The sequence below is a fragment of the Ornithorhynchus anatinus genome, chromosome 1, assembly GCF_004115215.2.
Source record: "Ornithorhynchus anatinus isolate Pmale09 chromosome 1, mOrnAna1.pri.v4, whole genome shotgun sequence".
NCBI classification, from domain to species: Eukaryota; Metazoa; Chordata; class Mammalia; order Monotremata; family Ornithorhynchidae; genus Ornithorhynchus; species Ornithorhynchus anatinus.
Window position 1 is genome coordinate 178,621,278 of NC_041728.1, and position 21,130 is coordinate 178,642,407.

Genomic DNA, 21,130 nt, shown 5'->3' on the forward strand with positions numbered 1-21,130 from the left:
TCTTGAAGGCAAGAGGAAAGGCGAGACGGCAGAGAGGGGCAGAGATCGGGGTTGAAGAGGGAGATGTGGGAGTCGTCCGCATAGACGTAGCGGTGGAAGCCACGGGAGCGAGGTCATTCATTGATTCGATCGTATTTATTGAGCGCTTTACTATGTGCACGGCGCTTGGACCGTACAATTCGGCAACAGAAAGAGACCATCCCCGCCCAACGACGGGCCCACAGTCTAATCGGGGGAGACGGACGGCGGAGCAAAACGGAACGAAACAAAAACGAGACGACGCTATCACGATAAACAGAATCAAGGGGGTGTACATCTCACGAACAGAATGAATAGGGTAATAAATAATATATCCAAATGAGCACAGCCCTGAGGGGAGGGGAAGCGGGGAGGGGGAGGCGCAGAGGGGAGGGGGAGGAGGGGAGGGGGAGCAGAGGGAAAGGGGGCTCAGCTGAGGGGAGGTGAAGGGGGAAGGGGGAGGAGCAGAGGGTGGGGGGGAGCAGAGGGAAAAGGGGAAGCTCAGTGTGGGAAGGCCTCCTGGAGGAGGTGAGCTCTCACTAGGGTTTTGAAGAGGGGAAGAGAGTTAGTTTGGCGGAGGTGAGGAGGGAGGGCGTTCCCGGACCGCGGGAGGCCGTGGCTCGGGGGTCAAACCAGCGAGTGAGTTCTCCAAGGGAGTGGGTGTAGCTGGAGACTTTAAAGGGGCCCAGAACTGAGTCCTTAGGGACCCCCCCCCCCAAGTTAGAGGGTGGGAGGCAGAGGAGGAACTCACGAAAGAGACTGAGAAGCAGCAGCCACAACACTGAGAATGAGTGGCTCTCTCTCTGTCACAAGAAACGGCACGATCCAGCCAAAGAACACAAGACTGGGACTCGATCCAATAGTCGTATTTATCGAACGCTTACCGTGTGCAGAACACCGTGCTGGGCACTTGGGGAGAACACAAGAGAACAGTATAACGGAGTTGGCAGACACGTTCCCTGCCCACCACGCGCTTACAGTCTGAAGGGGGAAACGATAGCCAGAGTCAGGAGAATTGAGTCCTACTGGGCTCTTTCACCTCTCCGGGCCTCGGTTTCCTCCTTCGTAAAATGGAATTCAACAGCTCTTCTCCCTCCTTCTTACACGGTGCGGGATGCTGAGTCCATCCTGGTTATCTTGTCTCTACCTCAGGGCTTAGCACAGTGCTAGGCAGAGAGCGACTCATTGACGGTCACTGCAGACACTGTTGTTACGTGAAGAATATGAACAGCACGGCCTAGGGGATACAGCACAGGCCCGGGAGTCAGAAGGATCTGGGTTCTAATCCCGGCTCCGCCTCTTGTGTCTGCTGTGTGACCTCGGGCAGGTCACTTCACTTCCCTGGGCCTCAGTTACCTCATCTGTAAAATGGGGATGAAGACTGTGAGTCCCACGCGGGACAGGGACTGTGTCCGACCCGACTAGTTTGTATCCACCACGGCACTTAGAACGGTACTTGACACGTAGTAAGTACTTAAATACTATTATTATTATTATTATTATTCCATTTCAACTGGGCCTGCTTGCACCCTAGAGTCAGCACAGTACTTTCCCGGCTTAAAGTACACAGCTGACGAGACTTGAAACTGATAAGACCATTTTCCCACGGCTCTCCCTCATCTCTGGCTCTGCTCGGACCAAGCTCCTAGTCCTCGGATTCAACAGTTCAGAGAACTTTTTACAGTGCTAAAGAGCAGAAAAAGTGAAGCTCAAAAAACCTCCAGTTGAAATAAAAATGTCTCCTGTGTTCAATTGTTTACACAGTCTTCTGTGGCTTTTAAAACAAAAAATGACTCACTCGGATGACATATTTTCTGTGCCACCCACCATCCGAAACATTTATCCAAGATCATTCCTGTTTAAGCTAATAAAAACCATACTACAGGAAATCCTCATTTTTTAACCAGCAATTTTTTTTATGGTATTTGTTAAGCGCCTACTGTTTACCAAGGACCGAGAGCTCACCTAAGTCGTAAGCCCACACTCTCCTTACCATCCTAACGCGGCACAGATAGAGCGGAGAAGCAGCGTGGCTCAGGGGAAAGAGCCCGGGCTTGGGAGTCAAGGGTTCGAATTCCGGCTCTGCCACTTGTCAGCTGTGTGACTGCGGGCAAGTCACTTCACTTCTCTGTGCCTCAGTTACCTCCTCTGTAAAATGGGGATGAAAACTGTGAGCCTCACGTGGGACAACCTGATTATCCTGCATCTACCGCGGCGCTTAGAACAGTGCTCTGCACATAGTAAGCTGCCACCCCCCCTTTACCTCTCGGCAGCTAAACCCTCTTTTTCCCCTTTTCCCTCCGCTCCTCCACCTCTCCCTTCCCATCCCCACAGCACCGTACTCGTCCGCTCGACTGTATATATTTCCATTACCCTATTTATTTTGTTAATGAATTGTACGTCGCCTCGATTCTATTTAGTCGCCATCGGTTTTTACGAGACGTTCTTCCCCTCGACTCCATTTACCGCCATCGTCCTCGTCCGTCCGTCTCCCCCGATCAGACCGTGAGCCCGTCAGACGGCAGGGACCGTCTCTATCTGTTGCCGACTTGTTCATCCCAAGCGCTTAGTACAGTGCTCTGCACATAGTAAGCGCTCAATAAATACTATTGAAAAGTAAGCGCCTAACAAATACCAACATTATTATTATTATTGTAGAGCACCGGCCGATGGACAATAGCACCGATTTCACTTTTTGGACAGGTCCAGGTGTTAACATCTATAATTCAGGTTCAAGACCGGTGAGGGTCTTGGATAGAGTTGATCTACAGCACCGCATCAGAGGCTTTATCGCGTGCCCTCGAGGCGAACACGGAAATTCATTCCGCTCAATGATTAAAAGGAATAAAATTCCGTGTGAGTTTAAAGCTACGTCAAGGGAAAGTCGACAAGATATAGAGTCAACGGCCAGTCCTCTAGACCGCAAGCTCGCTGCGGGCAGGGAACGCATCTACCAACTCTGTTGTACCTTCCTCTCCCAAGCGCTCAGTATGGTGCTGTGGGGGCAACTCACTTCACTCCTCTGTTGTCCCACGTGAGGCTCACAGTTAATTCCCATTTTACAGATGAGGGAACTGAGGCCCAGAGAAGTGAAGTGACTCGCCCACAGTCACACAGCTGACAGGTGGCAGAGCCGGGATTCGAACCCATGACTTCTGACTCCAAAGCCCGGGCTCTTTCCACTGAGCCACGCTGTTCACGATAGTTACTACCCCAATGCCACCATCTGTCACATCTCCCGACCGTAAGCTCCTTGAGAGCAGGGATCAGGTCTGTTCCTTCTCCTATGCTCTTCCACACGGTCAGCACGGTGCTCTGCTCGCAGCTGCCACGCAGACGCTATCGCCTGATGGATCGTCCGAGGCTTCCCTGGCTAGTTGAGGGCAGGGATGCCGTCTCCTAGCTCTGGGGTGCTCTCCCACGTGCTCAGCACAGTGCTCTGCCCACAGTAAACGCTACCGACGGCGATACCGTGCCACGCTCTAGGGTAAATACGAGATAAGCCGGGTCGAACGCCCCGAGGTTTGCCCGATGACCTCGCGGGCATTCGCTTCCTCTCACTTCTCCACTTCACGGGTCTGCTCTCCCCGCTACCATCTCAGCTTGGACGGCTAATGGGTTTCATCATAAGTCGCTGTACCCAAACTAATTGAAATACCACAACCTTTGAACCGGCCAACTGATCCTTACAGTGCTAATTATACTTATATTTGTACTTACTACCTTCTGACTACTTACTTACTAGGCACGCTGCTTCTCGCACACTGCTCCTTGCAAACTGTTTCTTCATTCATTCATCCAATCCTATTTATTGAGCACTTGCTGTGTGCAGAGCACTGTACTAGAGAAGCAGTGTGGCTTAGTGGAAAGAGCCCGGGCTTGGGAGTCAGAGGTCGTGGGTTCTAATCCTGGCTCCGCCACTTGTCAGCTGTGTGACTTTGGCCAGGTCCCTTAGCTTCTCTGTACCTCAGTTCCCTCACCTGGAAAATGGGGATTAAGACCGTGAGCCCTACGTGGGACAACCTGATGACCTTGTATCTATCCCAGTCTTTAGAACAGTGCTTGGCACATAGTAAGCACTAAAAAAAATACCATATTATTATTATTATTATTGTTACTACATGCTAAGTCCAGTGTTTCTTGGACGGTCTGACATCTACCTTCACTATCCAGGGCTTACGCTTCTGAGCCAACCCTTCCTCACATACTAATAATAATAATTTTTCAAAAGGTATTTATTAGGCACTTACATCATCTCTAGAACCCACCCCCTCCTCTCCACCCAGACTGCGACCCCGCTGGTCACGTCCCACCTCTGATGAGTTCTGCATCGGCCTCCTCACTGGCCTCCCTGCCTCCAGCCTCTCCCCTCTCCAGGCCGTACCTCCCTCCGGGGCATTTGGTGGAGGTCTCCTCACTCCTCCAAGCCCCCCAGTGGTTACCCATCTATCTCCACCCGAAAACTAACTCCTCACGGTCGGCTTTCAGGCCCTCCATCAGCTGGTCCCCCCCCCCCTCCTTCTACCAGTCCTCAGTCCTCTCCCACTAAAACCCAGCTCTCACACTTTGTTTCGGCCTAGCGGACAGAGCACGGGCCTGGGAGTCCGGCTCTGCCACCTGTCCGCTGTGTGAGCTTGGACAAGTCACTTCACTTCTCTGGGCCTCAGTTACCTCATCTGTAATAAGGGGATTAAGACCGGGATCCCCACGCGGGACAGGGACAGGGTCCGACTCGACGTGCCGGTATCCGGCCCAGCGCTCGGTACAGCGGCTGGCCCGGTGTAAGCCTTAACGACTTCCACAGTTATCACTGAACTATCATCATCATTATCAACGACACAATCGTCATCATCATCATCATCTAACCCAATCGACTCCCTGGACCTTGGTTTCGTCTCCCTCGCCGCCGACCCCTTGCTCACATTCTCCCTCCTGTCTGGAGCTCCTTGCCCCTTCTTATCTGACAGACCACCACTCTCTCCATCTTCGAAATCCTACTAAATCACATCTCCTCCACAACGTCTTCCCTGACTAACCTCCCACCTTCCCAACCTATTCTCCGGCCTGTGTCGTCCACGCCCTTGTGTTCGCCCCCCCCCCCCACCACGATCCCCGGAGCCCTTATGTACGTTACCGTACACTCTGTGGCTTCTGTCAACTGTAACTTATCTCGTCTTTCTCCCCCGCTAGACCGTAAGACCCCTGTGGGCAGGGATCGCGTCTGCCAACCCTACTGTGGTCTCCCAAGCATTCGGGATAGTAAGTGTTCAGTGAATACCACTGACTGATCGCCAAGCACCGTACTTAACCTGGATTCCTGTGCTCCTTTCCAGCAGCGCACTTCTCCGGGGCCTCAGTTTCCTCCACTGTAAAATAAGGATTCAGGATCTGGTCTCCCTCTTCCTTAGACCGTGAGCCCCAGGTGGGACAGGAAACGTGCCCGACCTGATGCTCCGATTAACCCCATCGTTTCCTCCTAGACCCCAGCCCCCACACACGACTCCTCTAAGGCAGCTTGCTCTCCGTACCTCAATCCCATCTACTCTTCGCCGACCCCTCACCCACATCCTGCCTCCGGCCTGGAAGGCCCTCCTCCATCATAGCGGACAGACCACCGCTCACCCCACCTCCTAAGCCCTCCTGAAATCACATCCCCTCCCAAAGGCCTCCCTCGTCTCTCTGTCTCCCTCTCCTCTCCGGGTCGCCTAGCCAACTGGATCTGTCCTCTTCAAACACTTGATATTCACCCCACTCTCTGTCCCAGAACACTTATGTACAGATCTATAATTTATTTTCATTCATTCACTCATTCAACTGCATTTATTGAGTGCTTACTGCCTGCACCGCACTAAGCACTTGGAAAGTACAATTCAGCAACGGATAAAGACAATCCCTACCCAACAATGGGTTCACAGTCTAGAATTTATCTATTGCCTGTCTGCTGCGTGACCTCGGGCAAGTCACTTAACCTCTCCGGACCTCAGTTACCTCATCTGTAAAGGAACGTGTGTCCGACCCGATTTGCTTGTAGCCAGCCCAGCACCGGGTACATCGCCTGGCACATGGTAAGCACTTAATAAATACCGTCATAATTGTTATTACAGTGCTTGGCACATAGTAAGCACTTAAATATCATTTTTAGAAAGGGCCGGGGGAGGAGGTGTTCCAGTGAGAAAGACACTTGCAGTGGGAGAAATGACAGTGAGGAAGCAACGTGGTCTAGCGGTTAGAGCCCGGGGCCCAGGAGTCAGAAGGATCAGGGTTCTAGTCCCAGCGCAGCGACTTGTCTGCTGTGTGACCTTGGGCAAGTCATTTCACTTCTCTGGGCCTGAGTTCCCTCACGTGTAAAATGAGGAATCGGACTGTGAGCCCGTCGTTGGGCAGGGATTGTCTCTATCTGTTGCCCGAACCGTCCATTCCGAGCGCTTAGTACAGCGCTCTGCACATAGTAAACGCTCAATAAATTCGATCGGATGAATGACCCCGGAGCTTAAGAGAGTGCCCGGGACGTAGTAAGCGCTCAAGAAATACCATTTAAAAAAAAGACAGAGGCCCGGTGAACAGGTTACTAGATTAGCTTGTGCGGAGGAGTTGGAGCTGGGGTGGAGTGGGGGCGGGCGGTGGGAGAAGAGCGGATAAGAAGGAGCTGGAGCTCCTTCTGGCTGATGAGGAAAGGGAAGGGCAACCCCTGGAGGTAGGTTTTTGAGGAGGGCGGAGAGGTGTGCAGCACAGCGCTTTGGGAAAACGAGCCCGGCAGGAGAGCGACGCGTAGACTGGAGAGGGAAGAGACCGGAAGAGCCAGGAAGAGGTTTCAGTCCTCAAGCGGGGCCGTCGTGATTGCCCGTCGAGGAAGGGGCGGGATCCGGGACACTCTCAAGTAAAGGACGTCGAGGATGCGGCCAAAATCTCAACGCCAGCATGTCCTAGGGGAGGGCATCGTCCATCAGTGGGACCGGCTGGCTGGATAATGTTGGTATTTGTTAAAGCGCTCACTACGTGTTGAGCACTGTTCTAAGCGCTGGGGTGGACACAGGGGAATCAGGTTGCCCCACGTGGGGCTCACGGTCTTCATCCCCATTTTACCGATGGGGTCACTGAGGCACCGAGAAGTGAAGTGACTTGCCCAAAGTCACACAGCCGACAGGTGGCCGGGCCGGGATTCGAACCCATGACCTCTGACTCCAAAGCCCATGCTCTTTCCACTGAGCCACGCCGCAGGGGTCGGTGCTGGACGCTTTCCCTCCCCTCCTCCCCCTCTCCCGTCCCAGCCCCTCGGCACCGTACTCGTCCGCTCGACCGTATATATCTTCATCGCCCTATTTATTTCGTTTCATGAGACGTACATCTCCCTGATTCTATTTATTTGCCACTGTTTCTACGAGGTGTTCTTCCCCTCGACTCTATTTATCGCCATCGTTCTCGTCCGCCCGTCTCCCCCGATCAGACCGTGCGCCCGTCAGAGGGCAGGGACCGTCTCTATCTGTTGCCGACCTGTCCATTCCAAGCGCCCAGTACAGTGCTCTGCACATAGTGAGCGCTCAATAAATACTACTGAAAGAACGAATGAACATCGGTTTCTAGATAACGGACAAGCAGCCGTGGCCTGGATCTACCCCAGCGCTCAGAACGATGTTTGACACTTAATAAGTGCCTAACAATATCATCGCTATTACTATTAAGCTAAAAAATGGTAGCACAGTGAAGTCAGAGGATCACTGGGACGTGCGGAATGCAAAAAGAGGAGGCCTTTTACTGAGGAGTAAAGAAGCGACGTGGGTCCGCCGTGTTCCTTCCACACGGCCCTGCTGCGGTCAAGGGAGACCCTCCCGCACCACCAGAAACAGGAACTGTCACCCAGCCAAGAAGAACAGCACAATCACCTTCTCAACGAGCCTCCCGACCCCGAAGAGGTGTCCCTCCTAGGCACAGAAATCTGGCCCTTTGGCCGCTTTCAGGAAAGCGAGGCCCTAGCTCCGCCGTCGGGGGACTCGATCAATGGAATTTTTTATTATCGCACAGAGAAGTGAGGCGGCTCGCCCAAGGCCACACAGCAGACGAGTGGCGGAGGAGGGATTAGAATCCACGACCTCCTGACTCCCAGGCCCTCCGCCACGCTGCTCGCTGAGTGCTCACTTCGTGCAGAGCGCTGGACCGGGCGTTTGGGAGCGGACGACCCAACCGAATTACGAGACGCGTTTCCTGCTCGTAATGAGGTGGAATTTCTGCCGGCTTTTCTCCAGGAGAGGTGGCAAAGCCCCTGGAGGTAGAGAGGGCCCGCTCGCCGTGGGCAGGGAACGTCACTGTTGTCGGATCGTACTTTCCCAAGTGCTCAGTACAGTGCTCTGCACCCAGCAAGTGCTTCAGCTGTGTGACCTTGGGCAAGTCACTTCTCTGTGCCTCAGTTACCTCATCTGTCAAATGGGGATTAAAACCGTGAGCCCCACGTGGGACAACCTGATCACCTTGCATCCCCCCGCGCTTAGAACAGTGTTTTGCGCGTAGCAAGTGCTTAACAAATACCACAATTTATTTAATAAATACGATTGAATGAATGAAAGGGAGGAGAGCGGCTCGTTTTGAGACGTCGGCTGCTCTTCCCTTAGCCTCGGAGAGGCTGATCCGGCCCGAGGCCGAAGGATTCGGCCCGGCCCGCCCCGCGGCCGCCTCCTTGGATGCCCCCCGGGCGCCGGGGTGAAGCCCTGCCCCGAGCCCGTGACGGGCCGTGCCCTGGCCCTGCCCGCGTGCCCCCGCTGGCCCGAAAGCCATCCCCGGCAGGGTGGGAGAGGCTGGGGACCGGTCCCCCCCACTGGAGGTGATCACTGAAGCCGCGGGGTCGGCACGGACGGATTCCCTTCCATCCGTCCCAACGGAAGCCGGCGCCGGCCGGGGCGGCGAGCGGCATGGCTTCTTACCGCAGCTGGTCAATTCTGGTTTGGCACCGGTCCGTCCCCCTCGCTGGCTGTGTTACACACCCACACACCTCTCCCCGCACAGACACACTTTTATTCAAAAAATACCCCCCAAAAGCCAAAAGCCCAAAGCCCACAGGGTCTGATTCAATACCCCCCACCCGACCTTTTACGCTGGAAGCCCACAGAGTCTGACTATCTTTAGGCCGCGTGGCGTAGCGGAAAGAGCACGGGCCTGGAAGTCAGAAGGTCACGGGTTCTCATCCCCGCTTTGCTACGTGTCTTCTGTGTAACCTTGGGGAGGTCGCTTCCCTTTGCTGGGCCTCGGGGTATTTTGTTAATGAGATGTACCTCACCTTGATTCTATTTATCTGCTATTGTTTTAATGAGACGTTCATCCCCTCGATTCTATTTATTGCCATCGTTCCCGATTAGACCGTGACCCCGTCAGAGGGCAGGGACCGTCTCTATCTGTTACCGATCTGTCCTTTCCAAGCGCTTAGTACAGTGCTCTGCACATAGCAGGCGCTCAATCAATACTGTCGAATGAATGAACGAACCTCATCTGTAAAACGGGGACTGAGACCGTGAGCCTCACGGGGACGGTATCCGACTCCATTTGCTTGTATCCACCCCAGCGCTTAGTACAGTGCCTGGCACACAGTAAGCGCTAACAAATTCCACAATTATTATTACTGTACTTCCTGCAGTTACATACACACACACACACAAAAAAAAAAACCCCAAACACCCCCTCTTTTTTTTTTTAAACACTGACAGCCCACAGGATCTGATTCAATACCCCCCGCCCACTCTTCGGCACTGGAAGCCCACAAAGTCTCGTTCAATCTCCTCATACCTTCCCTCCGGTTCTCGGGAAAGGGCTTCTCCCCAAATGAACACGCACTAATAATGATGACAATAACGATTCTGGGATTATGTGAAGCGCTGTGTTACGTACTCGGTTGAGCAAAATACTACAACAGACCCGTTTCCTGCCCGCGAGGCTTCTGAGCGCTTGCAACGTGTAGGGCCCCGCACTAAGCGCTCGGGAGAACGCGATACAGCAGATGACCGCGATACGAAATGAAAAGTGAGAGAGGAGGGGGAGGGGAACCCTCCTGTTTAGGGGGGGGATCTCCAGATTTTGCCGTTTTCCAGGGCCGGCAAGATTGGGGTCACACAGTCACACAGCTGACAGGTGGCAGAGCCGGGATTCAAACTCATGACCTCTGACTCCAAAGCCCCCGCTCCTTCCACTGAGCCACGCCGCTTCTCTGGAGTAGGTACAACGTAATCAGGTTGTCCCACGTGAGACTCACAGTCTTCATCCCCATCTTACAGAGGCGGTGACCGAGGCACCGAGAAGTCAGGTGACTTGCCCAAAGTCACCCGGCTGACAGGTGGCGGAGCCGGGATTAGAACCCGTGACCTCTGACTCCTAAACCCGTGCTCTTTCCACTGAACCGCGCGGTATTATGCTACTGATGCCTGTCTACTTGTTTTGTTTTGTCCGTCTGTCACCCTCTTTTAGCCTGCGAGCCTGTTGTTGAGCGGGGATTGTCTCTACCCGCTGCCCGACTGTACTTTCCAAGCACTCAGTACAGTGCTCCGCACACCGTAAGCGCTCAATGTATGAGACTGAATGAGTGAATGAATCTGGGTCACATGACTGACCGTCATTCAATCATATTTATCAAGCGCTTTCTGTGTGTTAAAGTACTGTACTAAGCGGTTCTAGACTGTGCCCACTGTTGGAGAAGCAGCGTGGCTCGGTGGCAAGAGCCCGGGCTTGGAAGTCCGAGGTCATGGGTTCCAATCCCGGCTCCGCCCCTTGTCGGCTCTGTGACTTTGGGCAAGTCACCTCACTTCTCTGTGCCTCGGTTACCTCATCTGGAAAATGGGGCTTAAGACCGAGTCCCACGTGGGACAACCTGATCACCTCGTATCCTTCCCATCGCTTAGAACCGTGCTCGGCACAGAGTAGTGCCCGGGGAAGCAGCATGGCTCAGTGGGAAGGGGATGGGCTTGGGAGTCAGAGGTCATGGGTTCGACTCCCAGCTCTTCCACCTGTCAGCTGCGTGACTGTGGGCAGGTCACTTCACTTCTCTGGGCCTCAGTGACCTCATCTGTCAAATGGGGATTAGCCTCACGCGGGACAACCTGATTACCCTGTATCTACCCCCAGCGCTTAGAACAGTGCTCTGCACATAGGAAGCGCTTAACAAATACCAACATTATTATCATTATTATTATAAGTGCTTAACAAATACCATTATTCATTCAACAGTATTTATCGAGCACTCACTACGTGCAGAGAACGGATTACCCGTTAAGACTGTGAGCCCTCCGCTGGGCAGAGACTGTCTCTCGGTTGCCAAACTGTTCACTCCGAGCGCTCGGTACGGTGCTCTGCGCATAGTAAGCGCTCAATAGATACTACCGAATGAATGAATGTCGGGCAGGGATTGTCTCTACCTGTTGCCCAATTGCACTTTCCAAGCACCTAGTACAGTACTCTACACACAGTAAGCGCTCAGGAACTACGATCGAAAATGAACGAATGAATCTGGGTCACATGCCTGACACATTCATTCAGTCGTATTTACCGTGTGTTAAAGCACTGCACTAAGCAGTTCTAGACTGTGAGCTCTATTTGCTGCCGAACTGTACTTCCATTCGTTCAGTCGTATTTACTGAGCGCTTCCCGTGTGCGGAGCACTGTACGGAGCGCTGAGGTTTCCCAGCGCTCAGCACAGTGCTCCGCACACGGGAAGCGCTCAGTAAATACGACTGAATGAATATAGTATAAGAACCACAGGACGCATTCTCTGCCCACTTCAGGCTCACGGTCTAGAGGGGGCTCTGGAGGAACAGGGACACGGGAGGAATGCAGCAAGGAACGCCGCAAGGCCTCCGTTCGGTTTTCCTCGGGCTTCCCAAACCAGATGTCCGCCGGCCGGAGCTGGGTTCGGGCAGCCGCTGAGGCCAGCGGGCCGCCCTGGGACGCCAACCGAGACCCTCGCGCTCACGCCCGACGGGACGGCGCGAACCAAGATGCTCCGGCTCACCCCCTCCTCCTCCTGACTAACATCGCCGACGGTACTGTTGTTATCATTGCTACTGATGATAATAATGATGGCATTTGGTAAGCGTTTACTATGTGCAGAGCACAGGTCTAAGCGCTTGGGGTGGATACAAGGTAATCAGGTTGGACACAGTCCCTGTCCCACTTGGGGGGCTCAGTCTTAATCCCCGTTTTCCGGATGAGGAAACTGAGGCACAGAGAAGTGAAGCGACTGGCCCCAAGTCACACAGCTGACAAGCGGCGGAGCCGGGATTAGAACCCACGACCTCTGACTCCCAAGCTCGTGCTCTTTCCACTGAGCCACGCTGCCTAGCGGAAAGCGCTCAGGCCTGGGAGCCGGAGGACCTTGGGATCGTCAAAGGGCAGGGACCGTCTCTATCTGTTGCCGATCTGTCCATCCCAAGCGCTTAGTAAAGTGCTCTGCACATAGTAAGCGCTCAATAAATACTATTGAATGAATGAGCCGATGCCGGCCCCGCCATCCGCCTGCTGTGTGACCTTGGGCGAGTCACTGCATTCATTCCACCGTATTTATTGAGAACTTGGTGCGCGCACAGCACTTCACTTCTCTGGGCCTCAGTTTCCTCATCCGGAAAAGGAGGACTAAGACCGAAAGACCCACACGGGACGGGGATTGAGTCCAACCTGATTGCTCGTATCTACTCCAGCGCTGAGTACCGTGTGTGACACGGAGTGAGTGCTCGACAAATACCATTCAAAAAAAAAAAAAAAAAAAAAAGAACAAAACAGAGTTAGGGAAGTTCGGACCGTCCCTGTTCCAAATGGGGCTCTCGGACTACGCAAGAGGGAGAACGGGCTTTGGATGCCTATCTTACAGATGAGAAAACTGAGAAGCAGAGCAGTGAGGTGACTTCCCCAGGTTTACATGGCGGACAAGTGACAGAGCCAGGATTAGAACTCGAGTCCCAGCCCCACAGCACATAGCAACATATCTGTAATTGACATTTCTATTAATGTCTATCTCCCCGACTCTAGACTGTAAGCTCACTGTGGGCAGGAAACGCGTCTGTCTATTGTTGTCCTGTACTCACCCAAGCGCTTTGTACAGTGCAATGCACACGGTAAGTGCTCAATGATCACAACTGAATGAACGAACGAACGAACGAACGAACAAGCTGACAGTCTAGAGAGGAGCTTACAGCCTGTGGTCATCGGCTCGACTGTCCACCGCTGCCCGGAGGGGCTGATGCGAGACCCGAGAGCGGGATCCAGGGTCTCCCTGGGCAACGTCTTCCCAACTCCTCCTCCCCCGTCGGCAGGTGGCCAGGGCCGCCCCGGGGGCTCGGAAGCAGAGGCCGATTCTTGGCTCAGAGCGAGCGACCGCTCGGGAAGAGGCCACGAGAAGCCGCGTGGCCTAGTGGAAAGAGCCCGGGCCTCGGAGTCGGAAGGATCTGGGTTCTCGTCGCAGCTCTGCCACTTGTCTGCCGGGTGACCTTGGACTAGTCACTTCACTTTTCTGGGCCTCAGTGACCTCATCCGTAACATGGGAATTAAAACTGTGAGTCCCATGAGGGACAGGGACTGGGTCCAACCCAATGACCCTGTAGCTACTCCAGTGTTTGGTGTACTGCCTGGCACCCAGTAAGCCCTTAAATCCCACAATTATTATTATTATTGTTATTATAATGCAGACCTCACCTCAGCTAGGGGCAACCCGTCTGATAATGATAACGGTACTTGTTAAGCACTTACTTTGTGCCAAGTACTGTTCTGAGTGCTGGAGGGATAGATACGAGTCAATCAGGTTGGATGCAGTACCTGTCCCATATGGTTTGGGTAAACTGAGGCCCACCGCTTCTGTGTTCTGATTCTATTTACTGCTATTGTTCTTGTCCGTCCGTCGCCCCCGGTTAGACCGTGCGCCCGTCAAAGGGCGGGGACTGTCTCTATCCGTTACCGATTTGTACATTCCAAGCGCTTATTACAGTGCTCTGCACATAGTAAGCGCTCAATAGATACTATTGAATGAATGAATGAATGTGTCTGGAGACCCACATTTCCCCTAAGGGCTATGGGACTCACACACTTAATCCCCATTTTACAGATGAGGGAACTGAAGCCCAGAGAGGTTAAGTAACTTGCCCGAGGTCACAGCGCGGACACGTGATGCCCGTTTACTTGTCTTGATGGCTGTCTCCCCTCTTCTAGACCGTAAGCCTGTTGTGGGGAGGGACTGTCTCTCTCCTGCTGAATTGTACTTTCCAAGCGCTCACTACAGTGCTCTGCACACACTAAGCGCTAAAAGAATAAGACTGAATGAATGAGTGAATGTGGCCGAGCCGAATTAGAACCCGGGTTTTCTGACTCCCAGGCCCCGGCTCTACCCGCTGAGCCCCGCTGCTTCCCCCTCGAAGGGTCCACCCGGCCGCGTGCACACAACGCCGGAGGGGCTCAATCGGTCGGTCGATCGACCGACCGGCGGCGTCCCTCCGGCTCCACTCGCCGGCGCGGGCAGGGTCTCCTCGGCTTTGGAGATGGAAGCCAAGTACGTTTATCCACTGACGACTGTGTTCCGGACCAATCGGGGGGATTTAGTGAGCACCTACTGCGTGCAGAGCACTGGACTAAAGCGCTGAGAGAGTAGGATGCGACAGAGTTGATAGACACGTTCCCTTGTCCACAACCACCTTACGGTCTAGCGGGGTGGGCAGGCCTCCAAGGGACCTTCTCCGACCGACCCCTCACGTCCCCCCTTTCCCTCCGCTCCTCCCGCCTCCCGTCCCATCCCCTCGGCACCGTACTCGTCCGCTCGACCGTATATACCTTCGTCACCCTATTTATTTTGTTAATGCGATGTACGTCACCTTGATTCTATTTATTTGCTACTGTTTCAATGGGATGTTCTTCCCCTCGATGCTATTTATCGCCATCGTTCTCGTCCGTCCGTCTCCCCCGATCAGACCGTAAGCCCGTCAAATGGCAGGGACTGTATCTGTTATCGATTTGTACATTCCAAGCGCTTAGTACAGTGCTCTGCACATAGTAAGCGCTCAATAAATACCACTGAATGAATAATGCCCCAACGACGCCGACATCAGACCCCCAGTCAGTGAGTCGGGAGACCTGATTCTCCTCCAGCTTCTGCCATTTGACTGAGGTGTGACCTTGGGCAAATCACTGCACTGCTCTGGGCCTCAGTTTCTTCACCTGTAAAAGAGGATTCAATCCCCGTTCTCCCTCCTCTTTAGCCTGGGAGCTCCATGCTGGATGGAGACTGTATAATAATTACGGCATGTGTTAAGCGTTTACTGCGTGCCAGGTACTGTTCTCAACACTGGGGTGGGTACAAGCAAATCGGGTTGGACACAGTCCCCGTCCCAAGTGGGGCTCACAGTCTCCATCCCCATTTTACAGATGAGGCCCCTGAGGCACAGAGAAGTGAAATACTTGCCCGAGGTCACCCAGCAGACTAGAGGTAGAGCCGGAACATTACTGCCATCGTTCTCGTCCGCCCGTCTCCCCCGATCAGACCGTGCGCCCGTCAAAGGGCAGGGACCGTCTCTACCTGTTGCCGACTTGTCCACTCCAAGCGCTTAGTACAGTGCTCTTCACATAGTAAGCGCTCAATAAATACTACTGAATGAATGAATGAACCCATGACGTTCTGACTCCCAGGCCCCTGCTCTATCCACTGACCCTGGGTATCTTTTATCTACTCCAGCGCTCAGTACAGAGCTCTGCGCATAACAAATGCTTAACAGATCCCACGATAACGTTTTTATTATTAATTTTATTAGCGTCATCACAATGAAGGCCTACAGAGTTGGCCTCCCCCCCCAAAGCTCCCACCTCTAGACTTTCAGCTCATTGTGGGCAGGGAACACATCTACCAACTCTGTTCTACTGTCCTCTTCCAAGTGCTTAGTACAGTGTTCTGCACACAGCAGATACTCACTAAATGCTACCGATAAACACGATCGATCAGTGGTCCCTCGGGGGCTACGAGTAGCCAGGCAGGCACTCAAGTAATGAAGCCCTGGAACTCGGTCAAGAGAAGCAGCGTGGCTCAGTGGAAAGAGCACGGGCTTTGGAGTCAGAGGTCATGGGTTCGAATCCCAGCTCTGCCACTTGTCAGCTGTGTGACTGTGGGCAAGTCGCTTCACTTCTCTGGGCCTCAGTTCCCTCATCTGTAAAATGGGGATGAAGACTGTGAGCCCCACGTGGGACAACCTGATTCCCCTGTGTCTACCCCGGCGCTTAGAACAGTGCTCTGCACATAGTAAGTGCTTGACAAATACCAACATTATTATTAATATAGATTTACTGGAGGGGAAGGAGGAGGGTTTTGGGGGGGGGGGGGGACAGGCCAGGAGACTATCGGGACACCAGACACCCAAACAGCAGCTCGGGGAAGGTCTGAAACCGGGCGACCCAAAGCAGCCAGGTGCAGAGGCGACCGTTTTTTAAGGACTCAATACAGTAACAGCCTCTTTAAAGAGGCTTTCGGAGAAGCAGCGGGGCCCAGTGGAAAGAGCACGGGCTTGGGAGTCAAAAGTTGTGGGTTCAAATCCCGGCTCAGCCACTTGCCAGCTGCGTGACTCCGGGCAAGTCACTTCACTTCTCTGAGCCTCAGTGACCTCATTTGGAAAATGGGGATTAAGACTGTGAGCCCCCTGTGGGACAGGGACCGAGTCCAACCTGATTAGCTTGTATCCAACCTAGAGTTTAGAACGGCGCCTAAAACACAGTAAGCGCTCTACAAATGCCGTATTTAAAAAAGCCAAAAGAACCCACGAGCCTCACCTCGAGCAATGTCACGCCAGAGCCGGAGCTGGGGACTCAACTACAACAGACGAGCCGGCCGTGACCGGCCGCGATCCGCTGAGAGCCGGTTCCCTCGGAGCGGGAGGATAGGGAGACCGAACCCACTCCGGGCAGCCACCCCAGCAGCGCCGTCCCCGAACCCTCGGACAATCTGTTGAGCGACCACCGAGTGCCACGGCCAGAAACGACCGCTTCCACCGTCCCGGAGAGAAAGAGCAAAACACCCCCTCGCAGAGGCCTCGGCCAACCCCGGTGGGGGGGGGGGGGGGTCGGTGGTCGCCGGAGCGGGCCGGCCTGCGGCTGCGGGGATGCCCCGAGCTCCGAGCCGCGAGGAGACGGAAATTCTGCTCCTCCGGCCGCAGCCCCCTCCTGCTTTTATTTTATGGAAGCTTTCAGAGTTGCGTTTCTTCATAATAGCTGTGGTATTTGTTAAGTGCTTATTAGGTGCCAGGCACTGTACTGTGCACTTGGGTAAATATAATCCTGATAGATCTGCCTCCGGTTCCTTCTCCCCACTTACACTGTGAGGCCCGGGGGTGGGCAGAGATCATGTCTAATTCATTTACCCATTCAATCGTATTTATGAAGTGTTTACTGCGTGCAGAACTCTCGCCTGTCTCGTGCTCTGCACGAGGGCAGCATTTAATTACTACTCTAAGCACTTGGGAAGTACAAAACAGAGCAAGTGACCCATTTCCCGCCCCAAAGGATCTTACACTCTAAATCAATCGGTCAATCGCATTTATTGAGCACTCACTATGTGCAGGGCACTGTACTAAGCGCTTGGGAGAGTACATTACAACAGAATTAGCAGACACGTTCCCTGCCCGTAGTGAGCTTACCGTCCAGAGGGCGAAAGAGACATTAAATGAGGGGAGCATAATAACCCGGAGTTATCTGAAGAAAAATATGAACGGACAGTTGAATAACCCATATACAAAAGTGTTCAGGTTGGGGTGAAGAAATACGTGCAGAAGTGCTGGAGATTGGCTGGTGGGTTTCTGTGAGTTGAGTTGCTGATAATTAATGGAGGGAGGCTTGTTGGGGCTTTTTTTATTTTTAATGGTATTTGTTGATAATAATAATAATAATAATAATGTTGGTATTTGTTAAGTGCTTACTCTGTGCAGAGCACTGTTCTAAACGCTGGGGGGATTCAGGTTATCAGGTTGTTCCACGTGGGGCTCAGAGTTTTAATCCCCATTTTACAGATGAGGGAAATGAGGCCCAGAGAAGTGAAGTGACTTGCCCAAAGTCACACAGCTGGCGAGTGGCGGAGCCGGGATTAGAACCCATGACCTCCGACTCCCAAGCCCGGGATCTTTCCACTGAGCCACGCTGCTTCTCTAGTAACTCTGGCCCAACTCAGGCAGGCTAACAACTTTCAGAAAAGTCTGATTTTTTTACTGGTTAGGACTGTCACAAAGTCAAAAGACCAAACAAGAACACTTTCGTTGAGCCAAGGAATCCCTTTGGATATCTAATAAGCAGCAGCTTGGCGGAGCGGATAGAGGCCTGCGGGTCAGAAGGCCACGGGTCACGTGCGGCTCCACCGCTCATCTGCTGTGTGACCTGGGGCAAGTCGCTTCACTCCCCTGGGCCTCAGTTACCTCACCTGTAAAATGGGGATTAAGACTGTGAGTCCCATGTGGGACAGAGACTGTCGAGCCTATTTAGCTTGTATCCACTCCCGCGCTTAGTACAGTGCTTGGTGCATAGTAAGAGCTTAACAAATACTATCATTATTATTATCATTATTATCGCTACCATTAAGAGGCATACAATTCAGAGATGGGAAGAAAGTGCAGCGAAGAGGCTGAAGAGGCGTGGAGAAAGAGATCGGGAGCCCGGCAGAAGCGGGCCAAGGTTGCGACAAAGTAGAGGCTGGGAAGTGTGGCCTAATGGAAAGGGCAAGGGCCTAGCTTCGTTCTCCTGCCCGGATCATTTTCTAAAAAAAGGCGTTCGGTCCACATCTCCCCACTCCTCACTGACCCCTCGCCCACATTCTCCTTCTGGCCTGGAACTCCCTTCCACTTCAAGACTGAATGACCCATCACTCTCCCCACCTTCAAAGCCTAATTCATTCATTCATTCAATAGTATTTATTGAGCTCTTACTATGTGCAGAGCACTGCACTAAGCGCTCGGAATGTACAATTCGGCAACGGACAGAGGCAATCCCTGCCCGATGACGGGCTCACCGTCTAATCGGGGGAGACAGACAAAAACAAGAGAATCACGATAATCAGAATCAAGATAAATGACGGCATCTGTTAAGCGCTTACTATGTGCACAGCACTGTTCTAAGTGCTGGGGAGGATACAAGGTGATCAGGTTGTTATTCATTCATTCAACAGTATTTACTGAGCGCTTACTATGTGCAGAGCACTGCACTAAGCGCTCGGAATGTACAATTCGGCAACGGACAGAGGCAATCCCTGCCCGATGACGGGCTCACAGTCTAATCGGGGGAGACAGACAAAAACAAGACAATCACGATAAACAGAATCAAGATAAATGATGGCATCTGTTAAGCGCTTACTATGTGCAAAGCACTGTTCTAAGTGCCGGGGAGGATACGAGGTGATCAGGTTGTCCCACATGGGGCTCACAGTCTTCATCCCCATTTTACAGATGAGGTCACTGAAGCACAGAGAAGTGACTTTGCCCAAAGTCACACAGCTGACAAGTGGCGAAGCAGGGATTAGAACCCATGACCTCTGACTCCCAAGCCCGGGCTCTTTCCACTGAGCCAATCACATCTCCTCCAGAGGCCTTCCCTGCTTTTGTTTTTTTAATGGTCAGTCAATCATGTTTACGGAACACTTACTGTGTGCAAAGCACAGTACTAAGCGCTTGGGAGAGTACCATACAACAATATAACCGACACATTCCCTGCCCACAACGAGCTTACGTCTTAGAGGGATCCGTTGAGCGCTTGTGCCCCCTCGTCAGCTGTGTGACTGTGGGCAAGTCACTTCACTTCTCTGGGCCTCAGTTCCCTCACCTGCAAAATGGGGATGAAGACCGTGAGCCTCACGTGGGACAACCTCATTCCCCTCTATCTACCCCAGTGCTTAGAACAGTGCTCTGCACGTAGTAAGCGCTTAACAAATACCAACATTACCATCTCCTCTTCTCACTCTCCCTTCTGGGTTGCCTATGCACTCAGATCTGTACTCTGATATTCAGCCCACAGGGTCAACAGACCGCTGAATTGTACTCTCCCAAGCTCTTCGTACAGCGCTCTGCACATGGTAGAGCACTCAATAAATAACCCTGATTGAGAAACGATCAGAATAACCAAAGTTCCATTCTGGATATAAGACAAGATGAACTGTGCTTTTAAGCTTCGCATGGAGTGTACGTATGAGGAGGTGAAGAAGAGACTGCGATGGAGGAACGTGGCTGGCTGGGCTTCTAAGGGTTACTGGTCCTCTGAAGTTTTCAGCATCTGGCAACCGGAAGCAAGATCTTCCTCTTAAACTCTAAGAGGCCCAGCGGACGCAGCCCGGGCCTGGGAGTCGGAAGAACCTGGGTTCTAATCCCAACCCGGCTACTTGTCTGCTGTTGTGACCTTGAACAAGTCACCTCGCTTCTCTGTGCCTCAGTTCCCGCATCTGTAAAATGGGGCTCTTTCCACTAAGCCACGGATAACAGGGATTGAATTCCCATTCTGCAGATGAGGGAACTGGGGCACAGAGAAGCGAAGTGACTTGCCCAAGGGCACACAGAAGACAAGTGTTGGAGCCAAGTTTGGAACCCGGGTCCTGATTCCTTGGCCCGGGGAAGCAGCGCAGCTTAGTGGGGAAAGCCCGGGCTTGGGAGTCAGAGGTCATGGGTTCTAATCCCAGCTCTGCCGCCTATCGGCTGTGTGACCTTGGGCAAGTCACAACTTCTCTGTGCCTCAGTGACCTCACCTGTAAAATGGGGATGGAGACTGAGCCCTACGTGGGACAACTTGATTACCCTGTGTCTACCCCAGTGCTTAGAAGAGTGCTTGGCACACAGTCCCATCCCCTCAGCACTGTACTCGTCTGCTCAACTGTATATGTCTTCATTACCCTATTTATTTTGTTAATGAGATGTACATCGCCTTGATTCTATTATTCGCTATTGTTTTAATGAGATGTTCTTCCCCTTGATTCTATTTATTGCCATTGGTCTTGTCTGTCTCCCCCAATTAATAATAATGTTGGTATCTGTTAAGCGCTTACTATGTGCAGAGCACTGTTCTAAGCACTGGGGGGAGATACACGGTAATCGGGTTGTCCCACGTGAGGCTAATCCCCATTTGACAGATGAGATAACTGAGGCCCAGAGAAGTTAAG

General features: G+C 52.9%; 1 protein-coding gene across 2 annotated transcripts in view; it reads right to left on the reverse strand.

Moving 5' to 3' along the window:
- MAP3K2 (mitogen-activated protein kinase kinase kinase 2) overlaps nt 1-21,130 on the reverse strand; it is a 117,973-nt gene that overhangs the window by 63,338 nt on the left and 33,505 nt on the right. The window contains exon 1 of one of the 2 annotated variants that reach the window (XM_029069922.2): nt 19,714-19,804. The exons of the other annotated variant lie outside the window; for it this stretch is intronic. The gene's annotated coding sequence lies outside the window, so the exon portion shown is untranslated. Of the gene's footprint in view, nt 1-19,713; nt 19,805-21,130 lie in introns of those variants that run through there. 2 annotated transcript variants of the gene reach the window in all.